This window comes from Balaenoptera borealis (assembly GCF_965194805.1).
Source record: "Balaenoptera borealis genome assembly, chromosome: 16".
Classification (NCBI taxonomy): domain Eukaryota; kingdom Metazoa; phylum Chordata; class Mammalia; order Artiodactyla; family Balaenopteridae; genus Balaenoptera; species Balaenoptera borealis.
Genome location: NC_138872.1, coordinates 38,838,884 through 38,860,198, shown reverse-complemented (window position 1 = coordinate 38,860,198; position 21,315 = coordinate 38,838,884). Strand labels below are relative to the sequence as shown.

At 38.3% G+C, this 21,315-nt stretch overlaps 1 long non-coding RNA gene across 1 annotated transcript in view; it reads left to right on the top strand.

Moving 5' to 3' along the window:
• The first annotated feature begins 1,648 nt into the window (after positions 1-1,648).
• Positions 1,649-21,315, top strand: part of LOC309612909 — a 176,957-nt gene continuing 157,290 nt past the window's right edge. Inside the window, exon 1 of the long non-coding RNA XR_014235399.1 lies at positions 1,649-1,892. This is a non-coding gene — a long non-coding RNA (uncharacterized lncRNA). The remainder of the gene's footprint in view (positions 1,893-21,315) is intronic.

Sequence of the window (21,315 nt, the reverse complement as noted above, 5' to 3'; positions counted from 1 at the left end):
GATGATTAATTCCAAAAAGGGCTTTGACCTTGTTGAATTTGGATTAAAGAGCGTCATAGAACGTTAGGGTTCATAAGGACCTTTGTGATCAGTTGCCTTAACTCCTTTGTTTTATGGATAAGGAGACAGACCAGAGCTGAAAATAAACCAAAACTGCTAATTCACTGCTTGACCTATGCTAGACTGCCGCCTCCACCAGTGGTACAGGAACTCGGAAGGCAGAGAGGGAAAAAACGGCCTTACTTTCTTTGTCATAATATGAAAAAGAAATCAGTAGAGGTTGGAAAACCTTTTTCAAATAATACTTTTAAGCTAACTCCTGTATTTCCAGGAACTAGCCCAACACAAGAGGTGTTTAGTAAACAGGTGCTGATCTTAATGGCCCCTAACTACAGGTGAATCAGACACAGCAGGTGCTAAGTAAATAGAGGATGATCATGTAATGTCATCCAGACATGGGTGAATTTCATATTCAGTTATTTTGTCATCCCTATTTGTAAACGCATTGCAGGGACTAGTTGACTTCCATAGTCCCTATTTGGTGGTCTCATTAGTGGGATGGCAGTTTTGGGGGTGATTAGGATGTAAAAGTTGGAGGCAATATTCAAGGGATGTATGGAGAAATTGAATTAGAAGCAAAGAGGCCTGAATTCTGGATTCAGTTCTGTTTCAGAAGTCCAGTGTGGGAATTAAAAAAAAAACCAGGTTCTAGCTCTGTACCTTTCATAAGTAATGATTTAATCTTGGGCAAATTACTAACTTTAGGTCATTTTTTAAAAAATCTGTAAAATTAGAGAATTGTATTATATGGGGTTGGCCAAAAAGTTCGTCCATAATATGTTATGGAAAAACCCGGACAAACATTTTGGCCAACCCCATATTAATGATTCTCAATCAGCATTGGTAGCATACCATTTTGGAGGGAGGGTGTATATCAGAATTTCTGAGATAGGTTAGAAAAAACATGTAGGTATAAAGAAAAAAATTCCTGAATTCCACTAGTAGTCAGAAGAATCAACCTTCCTAAAGGGAGGTGGTGCATCCTGGCAGAATTTCCAGGTCAAAAAATGGAACACCATGCGTATTTATTAAAGGGGGCTCAAGTGGGACTACACTGGGGAACTTTGGCTAGATGATCTCCATTCCTTACAGTCCTGAAGTTCAGAGAGTCGGGGAATAGAGAGGGACAAAGTGATTCAAGGAAGCAATGTTAGAACAGAGAAAGTACTGAGAAAGGAAAGAGCTGGCCCCCAGCTAAGAGAGTGGCTGAAATGGTGTCAAGATTGGGCACTGGCAGGCAGAAACAAAGTCTTCAAACAAAGAACACTGAGACTGGAGGCTTCCATCTACCCGAGTTGAAAGAAAAACAAGATCCCAGCTCTGACTACCTTCTGTGGCAGATCTCCTCTCGTCTGCCGATGTATTCCCAAGACTAAATGTCACTCATTAAGTTCCAAAGTTCATAGCCCAAAGGAGCTTAGTCTTAAGTAAATGATCCAAGAATGTATTGGTCTCCAATGTAAAGCCAAACTGAATTGTTATTGGCCTAAATGTTGAATGGCAAAAAAAATCACTGTAGTTATTAAATCTGTTATTTCAATTAATGATATTAGTACACCATGCCTTTTGAAGTGGGGCAAATTGAACATTTTTAAATGCCTTCCATTTTATTTGGATTGATGCCACTCTTATAAACCCACTAACATTTTACAAAAGCCTAAAATAATTTTATTTATATATTGATTTATTTATAGTTCATCTATTCTGTTCTAACATCTAAATTCTAGGTAAATCTCTGCAGCACTTTGGAACTTTGGCTTAAGAATAACAGGAGACTTGAACTAATTGTCCTGCCATTAAAATGCATGGAGATACTCATCTATGAGGAGAAGGTGAGTTTAAAGCAATTACTTTTTCTACATAGAGCTTAACTAAGAGGACAAAGAGGAAGACAAAGTTTGATAAAGGAATAAGCTGTTTATGATAGAAAAGGAAGGAGCAGAGTATGGAAGGGAAAACTGGCCTTGAAGTGAGAGATCTTGGATTCCAAGATGTTTTTTGTGAAACCTATGGCCAAGTCATTCACTTGATGTAGGCCACATCCCTAAGGTTATCAGGCTGTTAATTAGATTATTCCTTAGAGTTTTCTGCAGGTTTACAATATTTTTAGAAATTAAAGCAAATAAATGTAATGTATATTCTTCTTAAAAAGTTGTAAAATATAAGAAAAGTACAAAGAGAAAAGAAAATAAAAATATCATTAATACAGCTATTCAGACAACCCATGTAAAAATCGGAGATACAGTCTTCTACCTTCTAGTCTTTGGCTCTCTGTGTACTTGAGTGTGTGTGTGCGAAACTTCCTAGAAGCAAAATTAGGAGGAAGCAGTTTTGTAGTATAACTTGTTCGACTAAATACACATCATGGATAATTTTCATGTTTATACATTATTAGAAAACTTTATTTAACATTTTATTAAATATGAGTTTATGAGCCTATATTTATGAGTTTATAAATGTGAGTTTATTGTTATTGTATATATATATATATATATATATATATATATATATTCATTCTCCTCAGGTTGTTTCTCATTCTCCACAAAATTAATAACACTCCAGTGACTGTCTTTGCAACTAAATTTCTGTGTAATATCCAACAGTAAGCAGGAGAAATGGGGAGAAGATGTGTGGGGATGTGGGTACGTATGTCATGTACATATGCATTTTTTCACAATTGAATCTTTAAGAGTTGGGAATCACATCTTACTGGATTCAGAGTACAGTTGGGCCAATTACTGCAGGAACAGTTAGTAATAGGAACAATTTGATTAGGTTTAGGTAGTAGAATTAGGAGGGCTTTCCCTGAATAGAGCCATGCTCCCGGGCTGGGGTGGAAAGACCACATTCCTCTGGAGAAAAAAAGGACATTATGGAACAGGAGGAAAGATCCAGAAACCTCCTGTTGTAAGAGCCCTATAGCTCTAAAGACCTTACAACTCACTCTGGTAAAGGAATTAGGAAAGAATGTATGAGTTAGGAGCTCTTCAGGCAGGTTAGAGAGTCGGAGAAAACTCCAAAAATAATGACTACATTTCCAGTTGTACCAAGAAACAAGGTGTCATCATCTCTCTGGCTTTATCTGCTGTCACTCCTTGCCCTGAATTTTATGGTCTGGTTTAAATTACCTACTTATAATTATCCCCCTCCCCAGTCCCATGCCATGCCTTTCTCATTTTGCCTGGCCTGCTCCTTTTCCTTTATTCTTCTGGAGTCAATTCTATATAACCTTTAACAATTAACTCAAGCTCCAGTTTTTAAGGAAGCCATGTGTAACTTCCCTTACTAAAGTATGTTACACCCTTCTGGACTCCCATAACACCCTGTGCCTGCTTCTGTTAATCTACTTACCATATGATAATGACATTTAGTCTTCGCACATCTTTCTCTTTGAATTGAACTTCTTGAAGGAGGGATTTAGCCTAAGTAATCTTTGTAATTCTAATATCTAGGATAATATTTAGAATACTCATTTGTTTAATGGAAAGACTGCTTCCACAATAAAGCTGGACAGTTGAGGAGTAGATAAGAACAAAATTGTGTGATAACTGAGGCAATTTCAGTTATTCAGATAAATCAACTACCATAACAGTAGATGAGGGAGGATTGCCAGGTTAGGTGTATTTGATGGTTGTTTGCTTCTGTTTTTTTACATTCCATAGAGTAAGTTTCCTTGATTAGTTAAATTGACACTGCATTAATTGAATACCAAGAATAATGTGTAGCTGATCTAGCTGGCCCAGGACCCTGGAGAATGCAATTCAGTGCTAAAATGAGGCTTCATGTCATGGCTGAAGTACAAGTCCAGTATGGAAAGATCACATTTCCAAAAAGGAGCAATTTTTGAATCCCCTGAAGCAGAACTCAAGATGTTCTATTTCATTTCTCCCTGTACTGTTGATGATTTTTAATGGTCAGTGAGTCCTTCAGTTATTTTCTCATTTGAAAAATGAGTTGATATCTACCAAAATGAATGAAGGAAATAAAGAGAGCCAAGTAGGTGTCCAGAGAGATAAGATTAATGGACAGGTTGCCATTGGTAGTTTTCCTGAATGACATTTCAAACAGAATTTGAGTGTCAGTAGTCAGAGTCTTATGAAAATTGCTATGAGAATTACTATGCAGTAGTTATGAGCTCAATAATATAATAAAATTGGTAATTCCTATAGATTATACTCTCTTACTGCATGTGAATTAATTATTTTACAGAAATGAGGAAAATATCTATGGCCATGGTGACAGTTGCACTGCATTGGCTGGGAAATGTCCAAGGAAATCTAACTCTTGAAAATTTGAACCATTAGATACTTCAATTTAGACAGCTGCGGCCCCATGTGACTTATGGACCTGCCTTCTACACATTGTGTTTTAATTACTATTATTAAGCTCTTGGCTATCATCAATTTTTGAATATTTTAAATTATATAAACAGTAAGAAGAGATACATCAAATAAAAGAGATAAAAATCTCTAGAAAAGTCCAAATATGCAACAATTTTTACTATTTTACCAACACACTTTACTAATAAAAATAAAGCACTTAAGTGCATGAACATGATCTAAATACCATATCATTATAAATTACTTCCTGTGTTCGCAGGCTTAAAGATTATTCAAGATCCTGCTAAGAAATTAAAGCCACATGGCATTCTGAACATGCAGATGTTTGGAGTATGTTCACCAAAGCATGCAAAAATATTGCCAAACCAAACCAATTTTTACTTAAACTATTTCTCTACATACATCTGAGATATCCCTTCTATTAATTTTTGCCTAAGGAGAGAAAAGTCACCTTTTATGTGTTGTACTGTGCTGTTTTTTTAATGTTCCCAGACAAAACCTCACCTGTTTAACAAATCCTGGAGAAGAGGTACTCCCCTTTTGTTTCGTGGAACTTTTTGGTAGTTATCATGCCAGAACTCCAAAGGCAGAGATGTTGGATCCTACTGACATTTTTCTTTTCAGCCCATCCCCTCCAGGGCATGGCTGTCCAAAGATGTCCCTGCCAGGCCACACTGCCAGGTTTGCTCTGTGGCCTCACAGCTGAGCTTTTACCTTCGGCCCTGAGATTGGAATGTTCTCTCCTCCTCATTGTCCATTTTGCACAGTCTCTATGGAGTCACTGCTCTTATGTGGCAATATGGAACTCCAGAAAAGTGCTTCTTGGTTTTTCTTGCAGCACTGATTTCCGCCTAACCCTCTGTTCTTGAAGTCTGGTGTCTGCAATGCTCTCAAGTCTGCCATAGTGTTTTGCAAAGTCTGAGAAGATCATTGCTGTATCTCTTTGCCTGGATTCAACAAAGCTCTTATGTATAATATGACAAGGCATATAACCCTTGATTACCTCAAGGAGTGGACCCAGCTCTTTCTCAAAAGGTTGCTTCTATAAAATAGACAGAAAATACTATACTCAAAATTACAGATAATCCATATGATTGGAGGATACTGCAGTTAAGTTGGTGGTAAGAATAGTTGAAGGCTAATGAAGAACTCAAGATGAAATAACGTGTTCACGTCTTTTGGCTCTTAAGAAGAGTTAGTCTATCCTAGAAGAAGACATAGGGAATTCCTTGACATTGGCCTTCGCAATAATTTTTTAGATTTGACAGCAAAAGCAAAGGCAACAAAAACAAACAAACATGTGGGACTACATCAAACTAAAAACTTCTGCTCAAAAAAAGAAACCATAAACAAAATGAAAAGGCAATCTATGGAATGCGAGAAAATATTTGCAAACCATATATCTATTAAGGGGTTAATCTGATGAAATATACAACTCAATAACAAAAAACCCAAAAAACCCTTGGAGCTTCTAGTGAGGATTAATATAGAAATTTAATTTTAAATTTTATAGCAGTCTTCAGAAACTAAAGTTAATAATCATAGTCAACATATATCAATCTTTGCAATTATTCTTTCGTTTCTTTTCATATTCCCTGAGGATGTTTCAAACATTAAGCTCCATTTAACTATGGAGATTTACCACCTTTTGTTCTATGTGACTGAGTCACTAAACACTAACTTGGAATAAAGTTTATTTTTTTCTTTTGTTACCTAACAGAGCTCAGGTAACAAAAGAAACTTTAAATCTCAGCATTTTCAATATTAATACCAAGCCCCACGTGACTACAGTGGGGCCCATTGTGATCCCAAACTGGAAAGGTTTTGGAGCTCATCTAACCCCCTTCTTTCATTTTAAAAAGAATAAAGTCCAAACAGTTTGAAGGTGGTGCTAGGCTATCCCTCAGAGACTGTTCTTGTTTCAAAAATGGGTACAGTTGGAGGGCTTTACTAAGTTCAATGTTGATTTCACCTTGGTTTATTCCTAAAGCATGAATAACTAAAGGAGGTATGCTGCAAGGATGCAGGCAGGTGGGCTGAGTGCCCCAGGTCTCCCTTGTAGCTCACAGAAGCACTCCAAAACTTGGCTACCATGGCAATATTTGCAGTCTCTTAAATGCTACAGTGAATATGGTGCTTTACTTTGAAAGTGATCTAAAGTTTGCTTGTGGGTGGGGATGTCGGAATGGTTGCAGCTTATTAGTTATTGTGAAGAGTGGAAGGAGAGTTCTTTGAAACCAGAAAGTTGTAACCCTCGATGTGGATGGGTGTGGCTTACAGCACATGTGGTGAACTGAGGGAGTGGGTAGATATTTGAGGTATATGCTTGTGTGCATTTTGTGTATTCCTACACAATTTGGTTTAGTTGGGTGCAATTTTCTGTGTTCACATAGTGTTTCTCAAGGATGAAATCCTGCATTTGAAATATATTATGCTCAAATGCTTACATAATATGTTCATTGCATTGACACAAATTCATGTTTTCAAAACAAGCCTTAAAGCAAAACTGACGGTATACCTACTAGTGGCTATTTATGGAAAGGCCAAGTCATGAACCCCTCATTGTACTTATTCCAAGTCACCCAGCTGGCTATTGGCAAAACGAAGGCTGTAACCTAGCTCTCTAGACCAGTAGTTGAATTATCTTACCAGGTCACCAAAATATCATAACTCTTTGTGAATTCAAGTTCACAAAGTGAATAAAGTGCAGAACCTGAGCATACTTTGAAAGGTATAAAGTACTCAATGTAATATGTAACTAGAAATGCTGTGAGTCCTTTATTTTGTTTTCAAAGTCAAGAGAGCAATGTCTCTGCCCTATTCCTCTTTGAAAATAACTGTGCTTAATCTTCTAGGAATCAAGTGGGCAGAAACAAATCAACTAAACTTTAGTGCAAGAGAGAAATGGGGAGGACTAGCAAAAGAAGATAATAATTCCTAGGCTTGGAAGCACCTAGCCAACTGAAAGGGTATAGAAAAGAGAAAATGGGAAAGACTGACAAAATGTGTCCAATCTCTTGCAAATTAACCATGTCTTTGCCAAGAAAGCATACCTCGGTTAAGAGTTCTTGCCTTCAGGGTACATCAAAATCCCTTAAGGAAGTTTTGTAAAAACAGGTGTCTGGGGTCTACTCTAGTTCTACTGACTTAGAATTTCTGGTAGTGGGACCCAAGTATGTATATTTTTTATGGCCAGGTTATTTTGAGGAGCCATTTTAATAAGAATCGTGAGAAATAGAGGTTGTGTCACCTGAGGCACCACTTAGCAGCTCACAGACTTGGTTTATGAGTCCTTAATGTACCTTGCTATTCACACAGCATTTGTTATGAGGATTAGATGAGTTAAAAAATATGAAAATAATTTACAATCTGTGAAGCACTGTATAATGGTTAAAAGACAGAAAAAATCTGGACCCAATTTATAAATATTTTATAGGCAACATGATCTTACAGTCTAACATCCCTAAATAAACTAATTTGTTATTGATTTCCATGAATAAAATGAAAAATCAACTGAAAAATAGTCTCTTTTTGAACAGGGACTATGTCTTTTATTGGTCTAAAATCAGAATTGATAAACGAGCTGTGAATCATGATTGCAACCATGTCTTTAGTGGTCAGAGTGTATATATAGCAATGATTTTTAAAATGTAGTTCCTTCTATCTGTGCCATACCTCCTTCCATCACACTTTGGGGACAAAGACAGCTCTTTTAGTATGCTTAGTGAGTTTATTTTTCAATTTGAATGTGTTACTGCTTGAGTGTATGCATTTAAAATTTTTATATGTGGGGTTATTATATTTCTCACTCTTCTTCCAATCTTTTTCACTAAATATTATGTTGTTAAGATTCAGTTAATCCATTGCTTCTACTAATGATTTCAATAGCATGTAGATATGGTAAATTGCATTAGTTGGTCCAAATCTTTATCCTTCCTTGTATTTTTTTTTAATAAATTTATTTATTTATTTTTGGCTACATTGGGTCTTCGTCGCTGCGCACAGGCTTTCTCTAGTTGTGGCGAGCGGGGGCTACTCTTTGTTCTGGTGCGTGGGCTTCTCATTGCAGTGGCTTCTCTTGTTGCAGAGCATGGGCTCTGGGTGCGCTGGCTTCAGTAGTTGTGGCACATGGGCTCAGTAGTTGTAGCTCGCGGGGTCTAGAGTGCAGGCTCAGTAGTTGTGGTGCACGGGCTTAGTTGCTCCGTGGCATGTGGGATCCTCCTGGAGCAGGCCTCGAACCGGTGTCCCCTGCATTGGCAGGCGGACTCCCAACCACTGCGCCACCAGGGAAGTCCCTATCCTTCCTTGTATTTATGCTCTTTGCTATGCAAATTTGCAGGGCCCTCTCACATGAACAGGGTGACCTGCCCTACCCCTTGACATTAGTCTCAGCCATGTGATTTGCTTTGGGATACTTGCTGACTTGATAGAAACAGAAGTTTGAAAAAGCATGCATGTGTTTCCACTTGCTCTTGAGCCCCTGCCATTACAATAAAAAGACATGCTCAGGTTATCATGCTGGTCCCAAGAAGATGAGAGACCATGAAACAGAGCCAACCTGGAAATATCTGAGTAAGCCAGTTGGCCTGTGGATGGATGAGCAAGCCCAGCTTTTATCAAATGAGCCCCACAGAAGTAGAAATAAATGTATGCGGCTGACATTTTGTGGTTGTTATGTAGCGCTACTGTGGCAATAGCTAACTGATACAGTGTACTATGAAAATCTATACTCTCTTGCTGATTTTGAGTTCAGGCTCTGAAGTATGGGGAGGCTAACCAATTGATTCAAAGGTAAAGCAACATATAATATTCATATTTGTTTTTCAAATGTGATTTAATGTGTAATGGATATATATAACCTGTCATAGTTTACAAAGTGTTTACATTCTTATTATCTTATTTAATCCCCTCAACTCAAAGTAGCAGCCAGGGTAGTTTTGAAGCCCTCTCCTCCCTCCCCAAAGATTAGTAACTTATGTCTTTGGTTTTTCAACTATTTTATCCTGACTCCTTAAGATACATTCATTCCCTCTATATTATGACCTAATTCCACCAGGCTTAGCAAGAATATTCAAAGCAGCTTTATATCAACACACTGGTAAAAGACATCAAGTATTCACGTAACACAGAGAGAAATCTTACAAATGTGCATATTTTAAGTGGTCCATCTTCTGTTCACACTTCTGTACCAGTCAACCCAAAATCTGGATGAACACACACACACACACACACACACACACACACACACACACACACACACACACACACACACAGGAATGCTGACATGGATTAATAACTCCTATTGCTTCATAATTTGTATCATTTCAGCATAGTACATTCACAGTCCCTTGTACCAACATAAAAATGGCCACTATGTACAAATAAATAGCAAAAATTCTTGGTAGTTTGATGAGATAAATATGGACATAAGAAAATTACATTGATTATAGAGCCACAATATAAAACTTGGGGGAATTATCAAGCTGGAGAAATTAAAGGGAGCAAAACCTCAACTTTGGCTTTGAGCCTGCATAAGGGACAAATATGACACCCGAGAGAATGTACCTATTTCAAATGTAATAGAGGCAGGACCATCAGCTACTGACCAGCAGGAAGGCTGGCCCTGCCACAACTAGCCCAACTAAGAGGTTGTGGCGGCCACAGAACTCATGGAGAAAATATGATTCAAAGGGGATTTTCCAAGAGGCAATATGAAACAGAAGAGAGAGAACTGGATAGAAAGTTTCAGAGACCAAGTTTCTAGCTCTGGCTCTGTCCCAAGTGCTGTGTGATGCTGGGCAAGTTATTCAACTTCCCTGTACATCTTTTTTCTTGACTTCAAAATGAGGACATTGAGTAGGAACTGGAATGATAAATAATAGGCTTTTCCTTGGGTGCTGACTTCTGCTTCAGCGAAGCCAGAACGTGATGGTGTGGGTGACTTGCCTTTGCCGTGCCTATAGAGCTGATTTTTGAGTCATATTCCTAGTTTTGTGATGAACTAGCCTCTTTGTAATGTAGCCTCTTTGTAGTTTTTAATATTACAATTACACTGGCACACTTTAAAGGCCATAATTTCTCCCAGCATTCCACTGAGAAGATCAAAGCCAGGGAGGATAGCTCAAAGAAAGTATTTTCCTCTGCTGATGGATTAGACAATGAAAAGAAAGTCAAAGTAATCCATCTCCATCAGCTTCTGTCTTTCCTCTGCTCTCACACCATTTATTTAGAAACTATGCTGACCTACCACGAAGAACTGCTGTAAGAATCAGGAACTACCGACCACCTGAGCTCCCTGGAGACAAGGCCAGAAACTCAGATTTGCTCCTATGCATTTCCAGCTCAAGCAGATTGTGTGTGTTTTAAAAATGACGAGTTGTGATGGGGCCGCTGCTTTGATATGGTCCTCTGTGGCCCTTGTGTCAATCGGTAGCCTTGAACCCCACTCTGGGGAGGAGAAGGAGCAGAGAGGTCAGTGCTTGGTGGCATCCAGGGTAATGTGTCAGCTCATAAGTCTTCAGAACCTCCTGCCACGGAAACCAGCTGCAGCTTGCAAATGTCTGAACCCTGAGCTTTTTCTGCCTCCTTGTTTTGTCCTTGTGTGAAAAATTGTAACTGGATCTATTCCTGTTTGGCCTCAAAGGTGACCCATTTGACAAGTCGGCCCTGAGCCTGCCAGGTATTTGAGAAGAAAGGCAGAGCATCACCACCCCGTGGTATTTCATCTTCCAGGAGCTCAGGCTGGCCTGTTTTCAGCCTCCCTTGCCCTGCCTGTGGCATCGGGTGTGCCACCACCCTGTCTCCATTAACCTGTCATTAGTGCCATTAATGAAAATCCAGTTTTACACACTGAAAAGTGATCTGAAGCAGTCTCGAGGAAACCCTATAAAGGCCACCCCTGCTGTTAGCAGGAGCCTTCACACACCTGCAGTTTTGTCAGGACTCTTAAAAAGTCCTCTCCCCCTGGATGGAAGGAGGGGCAGCAAGTATAATAAACAGTATAAACAGCTTCATTCTGGGGCTGGGAAATCCCTCCTCTGCCTCACGTGCTCCATGATGAAGTGAAACGTTAAGTTTTTGTCAGTTGAGGAAACTGGTCATTAACCCCTCAGGAACAGGGATTGTTCGCCAAACCCAGCAGGCTTAAACAATCCTCTGTGGCATTTGCCTCATGCAGAAGTAAAGAAGTACCAGTCATTCATTTAAAATAATCATCTGTTCAGTAATAAACTCAAGTATAAACTCAAGTATTAGAGAATCTGTTTTATACCATGCGATACTATGGGAAAAAGGCGGAGCCAGTTGTCTTAATTCAAAGACTCAATATAGAATTGCTCAGTGGAATTAGAAAGTCGAAAAGAAAAAAAGGTGATTTCATTGAGAGAGATACATATTCCTACATTGAAATACAGAAAGAAGGGGGCAATGGTCCCTGAACATTCATATACATGTAAGAACAATGCAAAGCTGGGCAACTTCTCAAACAGTGACTCAGCAAAGGCACTTAAAACTGTGGCCCTGAGGATGGAGAGGAAATAAGTCATATGAGTGAGACACAGAAAAGACAACCAAGCTGCTATGTGATTGTTCTCCTTTCGTACTGCTGCTGCCTGTAGGGTTAAGAGTTAGCTCCAAGTCTGAGACCAGAAGACAAGGAAGGAAAATGACAAGTCTCTGAATCGTGAATTCACAAACTAAGTGAAGCAAGGATGCAAGGAAGACACAAAGATTGCTGATCCTGCCGAACTTTCAGCATCTCCATCTGGATTTGAAGCCTTAATATTTTCCTTCCTGTGATTCTATGTATCCATTCCTGTTCCTGCATCTCTGCAGAGTTGCCTACCAGTCTTGGCTTCTTAGGCAAATTGTTTAACCTCCCTGAGACACTGTTGTTTCATCCCTGGTGGGAATAATAAACTTTACGCATCTGACAGGATTGCTATGATGATTAAATGAGGTGTCCTACCTCAACAACTAGATGAATGTGACATTTTATTTGTCACAGTAAATACCAAGAACTTTCTAATGACAGCTTTGCCAGATTGGTGGGGAAAATGGCAATTTGTTAAAAAACTTGAATGTGTATAAATCTAGGGCAAAAATATTAGGACTTGTTATATACTATATTGTGGTGGTTAAGAAACCTAGTTCAAAAATCACATGGGCCTGGTTTTGAATCAAATTCTGAATCTTACCATCTGCGTAACTTTGAACAAGGTGATAAACTTATCTAAGCCTCAGTTTCCTTCTTGGTAAGATGGGATAATGATAGTATCTAATAGAACTAAATAAGATGTTACATACACAGTTGAAATTTCAGCCCAGTGACTTGCTGGATTTCTCAATAACTTTTTATTTTATATCTACATAGATGTATATAGCTACATCTATGTGTGTATATATATGTGTGTGTGTGTATATATATATGCTTATTTACTTTTGAAAGACGTTTGAGTATGGATGTAAACCACAGCTTTCAAGCTGTACTGAGTGTCAAAAGGCTGTTTAAAATTAAGCAAAACTATAGAAAATACCTCACAGTAATAGAGCCATAAGGTATCCCTTGAAGAAGGAAAACCAAATAAATCACAAAGAAAAGTTGGTTTTTCGATTCTTCATGAAGTGGTATTTTCAACTCCCTATTTAAAGACCTCTTCCTAGTAGACATTGATCCAGTCATTGCCTGGCTGTATATTTCCACTGACATGGAACTCATTACATCTCAAATCATCAGATTCTATTTTTCAGTAACTCTTATTTTAAAATAGGTTAATCTTATATTCTCTCCAAATAAGCCTACCTCTCACTTCTACCCTTCTAACCCAGCTTCATACCTGTTAGCAATACTGAATGAATCTAAGCTTTTTTCCACTGACAACCCTTCCCATATTTGAAGAGATAGGAGAAACATTTTCCTCCCTCTGTAGGAAGTCATAACAGCTCATAAAGCAGTGGGGTGAGCAGTGATACTCTCTCCCAGCTCCCTGTCCATGTGTAAACACTTCTAGAGGTTAGTGGGGAGGCCCGCCTCTCTCTGTTCCTGGTATTGGGGCCTGATGGGTATGAGGGAGGGATCCCATCTGAGCTGATGAGCAAAGGTCAGCTCTGCATATTCCGTTTCGAGGGGGTCATTCCAAGGTCTAGATTTAAAGAGAAATGCTAGGAACTTGGGCTATGACTACTGGAAGGACCAGCTCTATAATCTACAGGGCTCCCTTTTAAAAAATGATTAATAATTTGAAAGTGTTGACGGCACAGCAGCAAGGCCTTGTGCAGTTCCCATGTCCAAGAAACTGGCTCTGGCTGCTCGTTAAAGTAATTCTTTTTAACTTAATTTTATAAGTTATAAAGTTAATATTTCTTTTTTCATCTGTCTTATGTCCATGTATGTTTCTTAATTGGCTATAGACTCAAATCAGGTTTAGTAGGGAGAGATGTGGTTTGTAAAATCACTTATAATAGAAGGCAGGGATTATCTCTCCAGAATCTACTTTTATGCAGGTTAAGAATGTTTTGACAACTAAATGGAATATAATAAGCCTTTAAATGGTTATTAATGCTCTGTGACATGTAAAAAATTTATAACATGTAATGAGCTGAAAACAAAATACAACATTAAAGCCATTTAAATTGGTTAGAAATTTCACAGACACTGCCTATAAGAGATGCTCAAACAGTAGTGCTAACAGCTGATATATCTAGGTGACAGAATTATGGAGGATTCCATTTATATATGTCTTTGAATGTTATAAAATTAATAATTAAGCCTGAAGCCACAAGAACGTTCAACATATAATCTGAAATTCTCAAAGCAATGAAAGAAAATGTCTCACGATTAAATAAGCCATTACTCATCAGGATGAAAGGGTCTACTGAGTAGGATGAATTGTAAAAGATGTATCCATTAATGTATTGTGGTGAAATCTCAGAACAATGAAGAGAGAAAAAAAGATGATGGCTTCTAGTGTTTGGAAATTTGGAACAGACTTGTGCAGGGAGGAAGTGGAGAAGAAAATAGATTGCTATATCTCACAGTGCTATTATTCAAATGGGAAAGTAAAGAAATACACTTTCAGACATGTGTCGATTCAGAAATCTTATAACACCTAGGCTTTCTCTGTAATATACGATACTGGTAGAGTCGTTGAAGACATCGGTGCTAGAATGAGATTTCCAGGAACAAAACTCAGTCTGGGTTGAAGTTGGGCACATTACTTAACCTCTCCATACCTCAATTTTCTCATCTGTAAAATAGGGATATGATTTTTTCCCATATTTTTCCATGAGAATTAAACATATTAATTAGGTAGCTAGAAGAATACCTAACAGAGTGTGAGCAATAAAAAATTAGTTATTATCATACAGGTTTTAGTATGGATAGAAGGATGGAGAGTTGAAAGAAGGTTTTTAACTTATTCACGGGGAGAGCATGGAAATGGATTAACTCTAGGCATTTAAAAAAAATTATCAGTTATATTTGACTAAGATATTATATCATGATGACATTGGATTTATTCCAGAAATGCAAATTTGGCCTAACATTTAAAATTCAACCAAGGCTATTCACCACAGTAACAGAAAAAAAGAATAATTATCTCATTGTGTAAAAAGCATTAAATAAAAATTTAATATCTATTCATGATGAAAAAGAAACCATTAACAAACTAGGAATAGAAAGGTACTTTTCCCTCAAGTGTTTTTGAGATATAATTGACATATAACATGGTGTAAGTTTAAAGTGTACAATCTGATGGTTTGGTACACACATATATTATGAAATGATTACCACAATAAGATTAGCTAACACATTATCTCACATAGTTACAATTGTGTGTGTGTGTGTGTGTGTGTGTGTGTGTGGTGAGAACATTTAAGTGCTACTCTCTTAGCAACATTCAAGTATACAATACAGTATTGTTAACTATAGTTACCATGTTGTACATTACATTCCCATAACTTATTCATTTTATAACTTAAAAGAGTGAAAAGGCAATGTGAAGATTGAGAAAAATTATTTTTAAGACATATTTCTAACAAGGAACTCATGTCCAAGGAATAACATCTCTAAATTAATAAGAAACTGGTGGATAAACAATACACAAATGGGAAAAAGATTCAAACAGTCCCTTCTCTACAAAGACAGTCAAATGATCAGTAAACACATGGAGAAGTGCTAAACTTCATTAGTCATTGGGAACATTCAATTAAAACCAGAATTAGAGAAAAATGCCAAATGTTGGTGAGAATGTTGATCAATCAGAACTCTCATGTACAGCTTGTGAATGTAAATTGATAAAACCACTTTGGAAAACTGACAATTTCTAGCAATGATAAATATGTGTAATGGTGCAGCAATTCACCTATTATGTATATAACTGAAAGAATTGTGTATGTACACTCAAAAATATATGTACATGATGTTTACAGCTGCATTCTTTGTAATAGTAAAAATCTGGAAACTACCCAACTTCCCATAAAATAGTAGGAAGAATATATAAATGGTGGCAAATTCACAGAATTTAATATTATATAGAAATGCAACCCCATGAATTCAACTATATACAACAATGTGGTAGAATCTCAAAAACATAATGTTTAGAGAAAGAAAGCCAGAAATAAACAATATATGTACAGTATGGTTCTGTTAATTTAAAAAGTATATAAACGGTAAAAAATACTTTGGTGTTAAAAGTCAAGAAACATAGGTCCTCAAAAAAGCCTGAGATTTAATTGGAAGATTATAGAATGCCCCCCAGCCCTCACACCTCAGTACCACAACAGCAGGGCTCCAAGTGTAACAGTGGATTACAACTGAAAAAGCTTCAAGACACAGATTCTCTGAGAGGATTAATTAGAAGAGAAGAGAAAAAAAAGTCAATAGAAGAGAAAAAACCAAGGAAACCAGAGGAATTTGAAGACTATGACACCTATAGCTACAAGAAGCAATACCCAAAGGCATACTCCTAGCCAGATTAACATACATCCTCTCACTAATGGCCTCTTTACTTCAGCCCCTATTACCCAACACAAAATGTCCAGCTTTCATCAAAAAACTAGAAGGCATGAGAGAAAGCAAGAGAAAACACACTCTGAAGAGACAAAGCAGTCATGACAAGCAGATTCTGATATAATAGAGATCTTAAGTTTATCAGACTTGGAATTTAAAATAACTATACTAATAGCTAAGCATTCTAAGGGAAAAGGGGGACAATATGTGAGAAGAGATGACCAATGTAAACAGAGAGATGAAAACTCTAAAAAGGTGATCTAAAGGAAATGCTGGAAATCAGGAATGCTGTAACAGAAATGAAGAATGCCTTTGATGTACTCATCAATGGACTCAACATGTCTGAGGATAGAATCAGTGAGCTTGAAGATAGTTCAACAGAAACTACCCAAACTAAAATACAAAGAAAGAAGAATGAAAAACAACAACAACAAATAAAACAGAACAAACATGCAAGAATTTGGGAACAATTTCAAATGGTGTAACACTCACATAATTAGAATACCAAAAGGAAAAGAAAGAGAGAATGGAGCAGAAAAAAATATTTGAATTAATAGTGGTCAAGAACTTTCCAAAATTAATAACAGACACCAAACCATGTAGCAAGGAAACTCAGAGAACACCAAGTAGAAAAATACCCCCCCCACACACACCCCAAACCTAAGGATATCATATTTAAACTGCAGAAAATCAAAGACAAAGAGAAAATCTTGAAGTCAGAAGGAGTAAAAAAAATCACCTTAACTATAGAAGAAAAAGGATAAGGATAACATCAGACTTGTCATCAGAGATCACACAAGCAAGAAGAGAAGGGAGTGAATTAGTTGAAGAAAAAAAAAAACAACTCTGATTTATAATTCTATACCAGTGAAATTATGCTTAAAAAAAGAAATTAAGGACAAATAAAACTTTCTCAAACAAACCAAAACTGAGAGAATTAATCACCAGCAGACCTTCCCTGAAAGGAATATTAAAAGAAGTTCTTTAGTCAGAAGGAAAACTATAATGCAGGCCAGAAATTGTGGTCTACATTAAAAAAGGAAGAACTTTAGAAAATAAATAAATAACACCAAAATGAAATATTTCATTTTTCTTATTCTTAATTGATGTAAAAGATAACTGTTCAAAGCAATAATAATGATAGTATATGGGTGATTCTAGCATAGCTATAAAGAACATAAGTGACAGCAATGTCACAAAGGATGAGAGGGAAGAACTGGAAATACTCTGGTGTAAGATACTTGCACTACTTATCAGGTGATGTGAAATTATTTGAAGCTGGACTTATATTAGATAAAAATATGTATTGCAACACTAGGTCAACAACAAAAAAAGTTTTAAAAAAAGTATAATTGCTATGCTAAGAGAGAAAATAAAATGAAATTATATAAAATGCTCAGTGAAAACCAGAGAGGACAGAAAAATAGGAGATTTTTTAAAAGAGAATAACTGCAATAGTGCACCTGCCGGGTTCTGGTGGGGGACTCTAACCCCCAAGGAGACGGGAGGAACCCCACAGTGAACTGGTATGATGTAGGGGGACCAAGGGGAGAGGAGAAGTGGAGGCCAGACAACATCTGCACCCCTGAGGCCTGGGAGATCAGGAGAGGCAGGTGGGAGGGACTCTCTGGGAAGAGCTGGAGAGGAGCAGAGGGCGATCACCTGGCCCACTGGGGCCGGGAAGCCTGCTGAGCTCCCAAGCTAGTCCCCCACCCTCCAAAACCCCATCCAGGCATATGGGTCCTGGGGGCATAGGAGAGAGGCTGGGGGGATCAGGAGAGGCAGGTGGAGGGGCCCTCCAGGAGGAGAGGGTGAGGACCGGAGGGCGATTGCCCTGCCCACTCTGGCACAGGGAGCCTGCTGAGCTCCCAGGCCAATCTGCTGCCCTCCAAGCCCCTTCCAGGCTGCGTGGGTCCTTGGGGACATAGGAAGGAGGCCAACCAGAGAACAGGAGAGGCTGGTGGGAGGGGCTCTCTGGGAGGAGCCAGAGAGGCACAGAGGGTGATTGCCCTGCCCACTCAGACATGGGGAGCCTGCTGAGTCCCAGGCTGGTCCCCTGCCCTCCAAGGGCCCCCCTTTGCCCCTGCACTGGTCCTGGGGGCATAGGAGGGAGGCTGGGGAGAATAGGAAGGGCAGGTGGGAGGGGCCTCCCAGACTGCAGACCGGAGGAGCAGGAGAGGAGATGAAAGCCTTTGCCCCACCCACTCGAGCCCAGGAAGCCTGCTGGGCTCCCAGGTGAGGTACCCTGCCCTCTGAGACGAGGGGTGGGGGGCACACCTGGGCCCCTTCTGTTCCTTGAGCCTAAGCCCCGACCCCCACAGCCCCCAGGGCCTTTTCCAGCCCTGTGGGTCCTGAGCATTGGCCCCACCTACCACCCAAACCTTGCCCTTGCTTAGGTCCTGCTCTCCAGAGCCAAGGCCTTTCCCCACCACCTTTTTTTTTCTTTTTCCTTTTCCCTCCTACTCTCTTTTACTATTGTGGTACTGATGTACCTTCCGGTTATTGATTCATCTATATTTTTATTTTTACATTCTTTCTAACATATCTGGTAGTTTCCTAGTCTAATTTTATTTTTTACTTTGTTATTGTTCTCTCTCTTTTTTTTTTTTTTTTTGCCACCCCACTCAGCTTGCAGGATCTTGATTTGCGAGCATGGGGTCAGGCGGAAGCTCCTGCTGTGGGAACTCTGAGTCCAAACCACTGGGCTAACAGAGAACCTCAGACCCCAGGGAATATTCATCAGAGTGAGGTCTCACAGAGTTCCACATCTCAGCACCAAGACCCAGCTCTACCCAATAGCCTACAAACTCCAGTGTTGGAAGCCTCAGGCCAAACGACCAGTAAAACAGGAACACAGTCCTACTGATACAAAAAAAAAAAAAAAAAATGAGACAGCAAAAAAGATGTCACAGATGAAGGAGCAAGGTAAAAACCTACAAGACCAAATAAATGAAGAGGAAATAGACAATATACCTGAAAAATAATTCAGAATAATGACAGTAAAGATGATCCAGAACCTCAGAAATAGAATGGAAGCATGGATTGAGAAGATACCAGAAAGGTTTAACAAAGATCTAGAAGAACTGAAGAACAAACAAACGGAGATGAACAACACAATAACTGAAATGAAAAACACACTAGAAGGAATTAGTAACAGAAAAACGGAGGCAGAAGAATGAATAAGTGAGCTGGAAGACAAAATGGTAGAAATAACTGCTGAGGAGCAGAATAAAGAAAAAAGAATGAAAAGAATTGAAGACAATCTCAGAGACCTCTGGGACAATACTAAATGCACCAACATTCGAATTATAGGGGTCCCAGAAGAAGAAGAGAAAAAGAAAGGGTCTGAGAAAATATTTGAAGAGATTATAGTGGAAAACTTCCCTAACATGGGAAAGGAAATAGTCACCCAAGTCCAGGAAGCACAGAGAGTCCCATACAGGATAAACCCTAGGAAAAACACACCAAGACACATATTAATCAAACTAACAAAAACTAAATACAAAGAAAAAATATTAAAAGCAGCAAGGGAAAAACAAAAAATAACATAGAAAGGAATCCCCATAAGGTTATCAGCCGATATTTTGGTGGAAACTCTGCAGACCAGAAGGGAGAGGCAGGATATACTTAAAGTGATGAAAGAGAAAAACCTACAGCCAAGATTACACTACCCAGCAAGGATCTCATTCATATTCGATGGCGAAGTCAAAAGGTTTTCAGACAACAAAAGCTAAGAGAATTCAGCACCAGCAAACCAGCTTTATAACAAATGGTAAAGAAACTTCTCGAAGCGGGAATCACAGGAGAAGAAAAAGACCCACATAAACAAACCCAAATCAATTAAGAAAATGGTAATAGGAACATACATATCGATAATAACCTTGAATGTAAATGGATTAAATACCCCAACCAAAAGACACAGACTGGCTGAATAGATACAAAAACAAGACCCATATATATGCTGTATGCAACAGACCCACTTCAGACCTAGGGACATATACAGACTGAAAGTGAGGGGATGGAAAAAGATATTCCATGCAAATGGAAATCAAAATACAGCTGAAGTAGCGATACTCGTATCAGTTAAAATAGACTTTAAAATAAAGACTGTTACAGGAGATAAGGAGGGACACTACATAATGAACAAAGGATCAATCCAAGAAAAAGATATAACAATTATAAATGTTTATGCACCCAACATAGGAGCACCTCAATACATAAGGCAAATGCTAACAACCATGAAAGGGGAAATCAACAGTAACACAGTAATAGTAGGGGACGTTAACACCGCACTTACACCAATGGACAGATCATCCAAATGGAAAATACATAAGGAAACACAAGCTTTATATGACACCATAGACCAGATAGATCTAATTGATATTTATAGAACATTCCACCTGAAAGTGGCAGAATACACTTTCTTCTCAAGTGTGCATGGAACATTCTCCAGGATAGATCACATCTTGGGTCACAAATCAAGCCTTGGAAAATTTAAGAAAATTGAAATCATATCAACCATATTTTCTGACCACAACGCTATGAGACTGGAAATCAATTACAGGAAGAAAACTGTAAAAACCAAAAATACATGGAGGCTAAACAGTGCACTACTAAATAACCAAGAGATCACTGAAGAAATCAAAGAAGAAATTAAAAAATACATAGAAACAAATGAAAATGAAAACATGACAACCCAAAACCTACAGGACTCAGCAAAAGCAGTTCTAAGAGGGAAGTTTGTAGCAATTCAATCTCACCTCAAGAAACAAGAAAAATCTCTAATAAACAATCTAACCCTACACTTAAAGCAACTAGAGAAAGAAGAACAAAGAATAACCAAAGTCAGTAGAAGGAAAGCATAAAGATCAGAGCAGAAATAAATGAAATAGAAACGAAGAAAACAGT